Source organism: Lathamus discolor, chromosome 11 (assembly GCF_037157495.1).
Source record: "Lathamus discolor isolate bLatDis1 chromosome 11, bLatDis1.hap1, whole genome shotgun sequence".
Taxonomy (NCBI): Eukaryota; Metazoa; Chordata; class Aves; order Psittaciformes; family Psittacidae; genus Lathamus; species Lathamus discolor.
In genome coordinates, this window is record NC_088894.1 from 3477643 (window position 1) to 3486373 (window position 8731).

The 8731-nt window shown below is 46.5% G+C and overlaps 1 protein-coding gene across 2 annotated transcripts in view; it reads right to left on the reverse strand.

Moving 5' to 3' along the window:
* OSBPL2 (oxysterol binding protein like 2) overlaps window positions 1-5290 on the reverse strand; it is a 35959-nt gene extending 30669 nt beyond the window's left edge. Inside the window, exons 1-2 of one of the 2 annotated variants that reach the window (XM_065691393.1) lie at window positions 5186-5290; window positions 4381-4477 (exon numbers count right to left, since the gene is read on the reverse strand). The gene's annotated coding sequence lies outside the window, so the exon portion shown is untranslated. The remainder of the gene's footprint in view (window positions 1-4380; window positions 4478-5185) is intronic. The other variant, XM_065691394.1, reaches the window with a different exon arrangement.
* Between the last annotated feature and the right edge of the window lie 3441 nt (window positions 5291-8731).

Sequence of the window (8731 nt, forward strand, 5' to 3'; positions counted from 1 at the left end):
CTAATACCCAACCTAGCAAACAAATAGACCAAGAAAACTTGATTCCAGCAGATTTATATTTTCTGATGCAAAACAATCCACTGAAATCCCCACAGAATTCTGCAAATGTGCTCCTTTAACATTCCATGAATATTTGAGACATTTTTCCACCTGACAGCATCTACTATAGCATTCTTCAGACTTTGTAGCCTTCCTTTGGGAATGATTTCATTGCCCACAACTGTAAAAGATCACTAAATTCTGGTTTACATGCCTTCTCCACATGATGCATGATGTGAGGCTTGATCGTGACTGATAAACTAGCTCATTTCTAACCACGCTGTTACAAAAATCAGTAATTCAATACTGCATTGTAAAACTTGTGATTCTTAGCAGCTACCTGAGGATTTGTTTTATCTTATTTCTAAGTGACATGGTGGGAAGTAATCAATAACTCCAAGCACAGTGGCTTTGGACTCAAGTGTCAGTACCTGTCTAATTAATCATTTATGAACACTTCTCTTTGAGCCAAAACTTACTTTGAAGGTGAAATTAAGTATGCTTGAATCTTTCCCATCATAATGTAACCTTACAAATTGATCACTGGAGAAAATTATAGCATGTAACATCAGTGGAGAAAACCCCTAGAATGGTAAAAACAGGTACAGTTTTAAGTTTATAGATCTTCTTACTCAGAGGCGCTGTTAAAGTCCTCTCTCTGTGGTCCCATTCTCTCCAGGCATGCGTAACTTCACATTTATTCTTTACAAGGTATCTTACAAAACATTTTTATGGAGACTTAAACTATTATGGCAGCAGTCCTATTGCAAATGAAACAGGAGGACAACACTTGACTAACCCAGTGTAAAGCCCTAAGGCAGAAGAAACCGTATTTTTATGCCTACCAACAATTCCTCACAGCTCTGCAGCACATGCACACAGCTAGCACATTATTCGTTAGAGTCTAAAGATGGTACCACAAGTTAACAAAAGCTTTAGAAAGAGTTTCTACTGTGGTTGAATTTCCTTTAAAGCTACTTTTATAGTAGATACGCAATGGATTCCAGTGGAAGGGTGTTACTATGTTTGCTGTTGTCTATATATACGTAAGTATTTCAATAAACTTTTGACTTCTGAAAACAGGACAAATATATCTAAATAGTTCTTTAATGAAGAATCCACCTAGCTATCGGCCTCAGTAACATTAACTCAGATAATAAAACAGCTGCACAGCACTTAGAACTCTGTTTAAGACAAAATAAGACCATGTAAATAAAGCTATTTGCATCTCTAAAGATACGTAGCTTTTTGTTTCGCTATTAACTGTTCAACACAACTGATGTGCAAAACCTAGAGAGAACATACAAGGGGGAGAGGTTTTGCTCTTCTGACAAGGCTCTAATTTCATCCCCTCAACAAACACACTGCTAATGGCCCGTTACAAACAGGCTGATGAGCCAGCCTCTCTGCAGCCTCAACACATAGAGGCTTCCTAACTGAGTTATTGGAAGGATTCTCATTCTTGCTCAGTCCATGGACACATCAGGATTCCACCTCAGTGCCTGCAGCTGGTTAGGTCTGAAGTGAGTGACATGAGGGCAAGAAGGGGGGGAGTGAGTGAACGAGGTTTGTGGTTGGGTTTAAACCACGACAACTACAGACATCTCCAAATTCGAACACTCCTCATATCATTATTACTTTTAAACTATCACCAGAATCAAACCCCAGTGAGATCTATTAACAAATTCTTCAGGGAGCCCTAAAGCAAAATTACTCAGAAGAGCAGAAATAATTCTAGTAAAAATATAATGAAGTTACCCATTCATGAAAACATGTTTCTTGACAAGCGTCATAAGCATGCAGCCTTCTTCGTAATGCCCCAGAGGTTCATGGCCTCCCAGCAGCCACAACCTTACCTCTTCTCAAACTGAAGAGCACAGCAAAGGAATTGAACTCAAACAGAAATGTCACAGACCAAGATTTCCATTCAGTTTCATGTCAGTCACAGAGGCTACATGTCCAGTAGAGCAATATGCAGTTTAAGTTTGGGATTACGAAACCAAGAGAGACAAGATTAAAAGGTCCAGATGTATTTCTGCAGCTGCAGGGACAATTCACCTTTTGTGCCTGCTTCCACCACATTCATAAACCACCACAGGAAGACAACACTGTCCAGCCTCCTGCATGAAGAGCTTCTGTAACTCACCAAGAGTCCGTCTCATTAAATGATGTGCATAATTAAATATACCAAAGTAATCTAAAGGATACGTCTAGACCAGTAAATGAATTTCTAATTGTAACTGTATTTAAAAGAAAATAAACCAAGTTTAAGTAAGCTTGGTCTATTCTTGTAACTTATCAACCTTGAAAACTAAGACATTATTTTTGTGCAGTGAATGAAGTTGTTGAAGAGTACAACTGAAAGTAATGGTATGTCACATTTGACATGTTCTAATGGCTCACTGCTCTCATGCAACTTGCTGTTACAAGCATTTAAGAATACAAAGTAAATCACTATCACCATACAGGCTTCTCCATCGTAAATATTAAGAGTTCAAGGACTGAAATAATATATTCTTTAGTTCCAAATTCTACAGTGTCTATATATCTACAGAATCCATACAATATATAACATATTTCTTGCAACAGGAAACATCACAGTCCCGTATCTGGCAGACACAAGGTGAACAACTTGCTCATTGCTCTCACTTTCCAACTTCGGTGAAGATGTCCCTGTGATGAGTTACACAACCTCTGCAAAACCATTCAAGATGTTGAGCACTCCATATTTAACACATTCTTTGCATACCTGATTTTGTGCATTTCTGCCACATAAGGTAAGAAAAGCAAGCGCTTAGTTATTTCACAGTGAACAGACTGAACATTGAGCACTTTCAGACATCCTATTAGTGCCAAATACAGACATTTCTTACATCTTCATGACTCAGGTGACAAAATCAATGCCAGCTTGTGAACAGAAGTTCTAGTTACCAAGCAGCATGATGTAACATTGCATTGTTCAAGGACAAGTTACTTCAAATACAAAACCTAATGAATTATCTGCTTCAAACCTCAGTGTACCTGCATATGAACCTCACTTTCAAACAACAGCAGCAATAAATCACCTGACTGGCAATACAAACAGTGATTTAAAAACACAGCCTTATCAAAGCACAAAAGCCTGACTGGCTTGTGTTCCAGCCAGCACTAACAGAAAGCTAAGCTCTCCACCTTTGTTCTAGGTCAGCATGTGTGAATTTCACAGGGCAGAATTCACAAGAAGAAAGGCTGAAAGAAATACCAGTTCCAATCATAAAACCTTTCAGCTTAAGCAAGCACACACTGTAGAAAGCAGTAAGAGAAATAAAACTGATCTCAAGAAACCATCCAACAGTGAAAATCATCCTCCCTGCTCAGCTACCAAACCAGGTACATCTGCATAGGTGTTAGCAACCAATAAACTCCATGCACCACACTGCTTTTCAGTACTGCAACAACTGAAGCCTCTAACCTGTCCAGTCTTCAGCTACTCACAGGCACAGAGTTTGTTGTCTAATCATCATTTTTATACCTTGAAATTGTGCCTTCTGCTTATAAGATCACCCTAGCAGGGCTGAGTAGTTTAGGAGGAAAATGGGATGCTCATTCTGTCTCAGTGTTTCTTGCCGAGCACTCCCTGAAGTGACAAGTTCATTACAAGGTGCTCTTGGCTCAGGAAAGCACCATTACGAATCACTCCTGATTTTACCCTCGATTGCCCTCAACTTTCTACCACGTGGTCAAACATTTGCATGAGCTGACAACTATTTTAAGGAAAGTTCTGTTTACAGTGACTGAAAACCCAGAGGGTTACTCAAGGGAAAGTCACTGCTTGGAACTTCTTGCTTCCATGCTCGTTTAGCCAGTTCTCCTACTTCATCCCACAGCGCAGCGCTGTATGTTTGGAAGTTACCCAAGTCACTGCTTCCAGAACTTGCCCTGAGGTTTCACAAGTCCCAGAGCACACTGGTATAAAGTTAGTTAATACGATATGTATGTGCTTGCCCCCAGATGTCAACTGGAGTTATAGAACTTTGGAAGATGAAGTTGGAATGAAACAGACTTCTCTTGCACGCATAAGCTTTACGAAAGAGTGGCACAGTAATGCTCATCTCCACTGCAGGCCTGTGTCTCCATTCGACTCTTTGAAATCTTAAATGAAGGCTATGTATTTTAATTGAGAATACCCAAAGTAAATGAAAGCAGTATCTGCTTGCACGTAACATGCTCTGGCAGATGCCTCTGAGGGGAAGCACAAGGCCATGGCAGACAAAAACTGCTTCCAAAAGGATCCCTGAATCCAAACACACGGCGCAAACATGATTAATACCCCAATTAAATAAATGGCAACATAATGTATACCTTTGTTACCATGCAGAAGTTCTGGCGGCACGTTATTTAAAAAAAAAGCCTTTTTCCTGCTACTTTTCCCATCTTCCTTGTCTCCCTTTCAGGAGCTCTGTAAGACAAACATTGAGTAGGTAACTGAAGAACAAAAATAACCCAAACTCTAATAAACCCCGGCTGCTCGCTGCGCTTCAGCTGTGGCCTTAAAGGCCCCCTGAGGCTCCTGCACGGTGCTGAAGCTGAGCTCAACGCATTTATCTGGGGAACCGGGCGTCGCAGGCTCCTCTGCTACACCACTCAGCTCCAAAAGGCATCAGGCAGACACAAGAACTGAGAACCATTCCCCGCTGGTGCTGCCGCAGCCCCGCTGCCCTGCGGCCCGCGCCGTCCTTCAGCCCCGCTGCCTCCCCTGCCCGGCCCCACGGCTGACAGAGTGCTTCCGCCACTCAGCCCGGGGCCCCGCCGCCGCGGAGGCACGGGAGGGAAGCTCTTCCACGTCCAAGCCGCTACCGACTCAGCCGCACGGGCCTACGAGCCGGCCCGGAGGGAGAGCGAGCGGGTCAAGGATCCCGCTTCTACCGGGGAAGGGCGCAAAGCGCTGAGGCAGCCGCGTTACCCCGGCCCGGTGACCGCCAGCGCCTCGCCTCGCCCCGCTCCACCCCGGCCGGACCGAGCGGGCAGCCCGCGGCGCTGAGGAGAGCCGCGCGCGGCCCACCGGTGAGCGGACCCCGGCCCGGGCGGGGCTGGGTGCGGCGCTACCGGCCCTCTCGCGGTGAGGGCAGCGCGGAGCCCCCCGGTGGCACCGGCCCCGGGACATTACCTGGCACCGCGCTCCCGCGACGGCCCCGCCGCAACACCCCCCGACCCCGGCACCGCTGACACCGAGGCGGAAGTGCGGCCCTCGCAGCTGCGGAGTGATGCGCGTCTCCACCAATGGCAGAGCGCAGCCGCGCCCGCCGGCTGCCGAAGAGACGAATCAGCTTCCCCGTCCACCTGCCCAGAGGCGGGGCGAATGCTAATGAAGCGCCGAGCCTCACAGCCCCGGGCCGCGCCACTGCTGGGGAGACTGCTGGCCAATGGCGCGGCGGAGGGGGCGGGTCTATGCAGATGAGGGCAGTACCGGCATTCCCCGCGGCGCTAGGACGCTGGACCGGGTGCGTTTCGGAGGGGACGGAGCAGCCGCGGGCGTGCAAACGCTCACGGTGGTGCTGGAGACGGTATCGCTGTTGTGCTTTGTGGGACGCTTGTACCATCAGCGAGCTGCAGAGCGTGAGCTCGGCTCACCACGGCTGCGTAGAACAAAGCGTCTTCATTAATAAAGTGTAAAAGAAAGGTCGTTTTCCCGTCTCCCAGTGCCATGCTGTGTCCATGCTGGTGCGTGCGGTGTTTTGCTGTGCTCCAGTAGGATTTTGATCACTTTTGTGGGTTTATTCCAGTGTTGTGGGTTTTCCCATCACATTCCAGCGGTTTGAGGTACATCAGTGGTCGCTCACAGAACACCCCAGTTGGGTTTTCAGGCCATGCCTTCACCCCAGTGACATCCTCCCTGTCCATGTGCTGCTGTGAGCACGTCGATGGATGTGAGCAGGTTAATGGATATCTGGAAGTCCCACAAGGTCACCAAAGCCATGGGCTGGTTGGAGCTCCTGGTGCCGGGATTTGCCTCACCCTGAACTTGCACTTGTTCACACACAACAGGTAACTGGAGGCACGTCCGTAATAACCCCCTTGACGGTGATTACTGGCACGCTGAAGCAACCGAGAGGATTTGTGGATGCTGATGCAAGTATCAGAACTGTGAGTCAGTTTAAAATCGATTTGACTCATTTCTCCCAGATAACACCCGTTCTGCTCGTTTGATTTACCATCTTTCTGAGCACAGACACTGCAGCTTCTTCCATGACCAGAGAATTGAAACTCTTTTTCCATTGAAATGTCTCCATCCTTCCCTTTCCACACCTGAAAGCTTAGAATCATAGAATAAAAGCATAGAATCCCAGACTGGTTCAGGTTGGGAAGGACCTTAAAGCTCATCCAGCTCCAACCCCTGCCATGGGCACGGACACCTTCCACTGGAGCAGCTTGCTCCAAGCCCCTTCCAACCTGGCCTTGAGCACTGCCAGGGATGGGGCAGCCACAGGTTCTATGGGTGTCAGCCTGTGCCTCTGACTGGCTCTGAGGGTGTCTGTTGGTCCCTCTGGATCCAGCCTTTCCACCCCGCTATGTTTCACCCCTGCATTCACCCATTCCCAAGTTGCAAGGCGGGTGTCATTACGCTCATCTTTAGGGAATACAAATCTCTGGGAGTAGAGGATAATCTGTACAATTCCAAATCTGGTTTTAAGAGGTTCCCAGTGTGCCAGGGTAAGTGATCCTTTCTTTTCCAGTAAGCCCTGATTCAGCAGCCCTCTCCTGCATTGCTCAATGTCATAGACTCAACATTAAGCACAGAGCTTATTATTACAGCTTAGAAGCAAAGGCAACGAACAACAAGTAAGCATGAATATAAAGTATTCTCTGACTGAACAGGTCTTTGTCATGACTAAGGAGCTGATCTGGAAGAGTTCTCCAAATGCATTAAGGAAAGAGAAATCCACTGATTACCTGACCAGGGAATAGTGAATTTGTGCCACTTTTCCAGGTCTTAATTGAAGATACGTTCATTCTGAGCCTGCCACAAAACCCCCTCTCCCAGGCATTTCATGGGCATTCAAGCTAAATGCTCAAGCTTAGCAATAACAAGGCTCATGGACAATTTATTCCCTTGTGAAATATTATGGGACTACTCCCTAACAATGTAAACTCACCAAACCCCCAGGCTGGACTGGCAGAAGGATCTGGTTCTCTGGTTTTCTCCCTCCTGTGTTGGCAATGAGGGGATAAAACAGTTACTTTTTAAAGGAACCGGTGTGGAAAATTTTGCCTTGCTGGCAGGAGTTTTGCAACATTAAAGGTAATTAAAACGGGGCTTTACAGTGGAAAGTATTGAGCAACTGTCTTAGGCAGAGGTGTGACCATCAGCTCCACCTGTAATAAACCCAAATGCTTCTCTCCTGTGGAGCAACACAACCCGCATAGGAAACCGACCCAAGGAAACCTTGTCACTGCGGCAGATTTACAAACCCCAAATTGCAACAGAGTAAGGAAGGGCAGAATGGAAAACGGAACCACAGTGGTCCTGAGAGATAGAGAGAATGCGGGGAAACGTGGCACCTTACAGCAAAAGCACTGATTGTCTTTCACCGGTTGTATGTGGGCAGAGACAAACGCTGCTTCTCTCCTTCTCCAAAGGAGCCACTGGCCAAAGGCAGCTACTTCAGTCCTAACACGTATGGGCTGCCTCCCGGTACAAGGGAGCCAGGAACCACTTTGCAAAATGGGAAACATCCAAACAGACCTTGTCTTCCAATATCTTCTCTTCCAATACCTGACAGGGACCTACAAGAAACCTGGAGAGGGGCTTTGGACAAGGGCCTGTAGGGACAGGCCAAGGGGAATGGCTTTAACCTGCCCGAGGGGAGACTGAGCTGAGCTCTTAGGCAGAAGCTCTTCCCTGTGAGGGTGCTGAGGCGCTGGCACAGGGTGCCCAGAGAAGCTGTGGCTGCCCCATCCCTGGCAGTGCTCAAGGCCAGGTTGGACACAGGGGCTTGGAGCAAGCTGCTCCAGTGGAAGGGGTCCCTGCCCATGGCAGGGGTTGGAGCTGGGTGAGCTTTAAGGTCCCTTCCCAAACCAGTCTGGGATTCTATGATTTGATTCTGGGATTCTATGAGATCTTCCACAATCGGAATAACAAACATTTCCTCCTCTATCCCATCTCATCTCAAAAGAGAGACATCCTGAAATCAATTCAAGGTCATTGTGTATTGTAAGCTGCCAGCTCTAAGAAAGGGAATATATTGTGAAAGAACTCATGTCCCATATCTTATTTCAATATAAAAAAGACATTAAAAAATCAGACATTGCTAACACTGATAAAGCTTTAGTGAAAAAACATGGTAATGCTGAAACCACATGAATTTTAACCACAATCTTGAGGAAAAGAAATTCAAGGGAAAAAGGAATCCATAAATAATGAGGAACATGGCAAAAGCTGAATAAGTAGAAATAGCCAGTCTGTTAAAAGGCTGAATAAGCATGTTCTTTGTAACAGCATGGAAAGGAAAAGACACAACAGCCTGTATGCTCTGCTTCAGTGATAATTTCCCTGGGAGCTGCACCCATTCAGCCGGGGGTAGCCCAGGGTCTGAGCCTCTTCTCTGCAATATAACACGAAGTTATATTCAAGTTGGGAAAGCTCCAAAGCCAAATGTTGAGTGTCCGAGGGGCTTTCCACAGTGAGCAGAAAGCTGCCTACAGAACAAGCTTT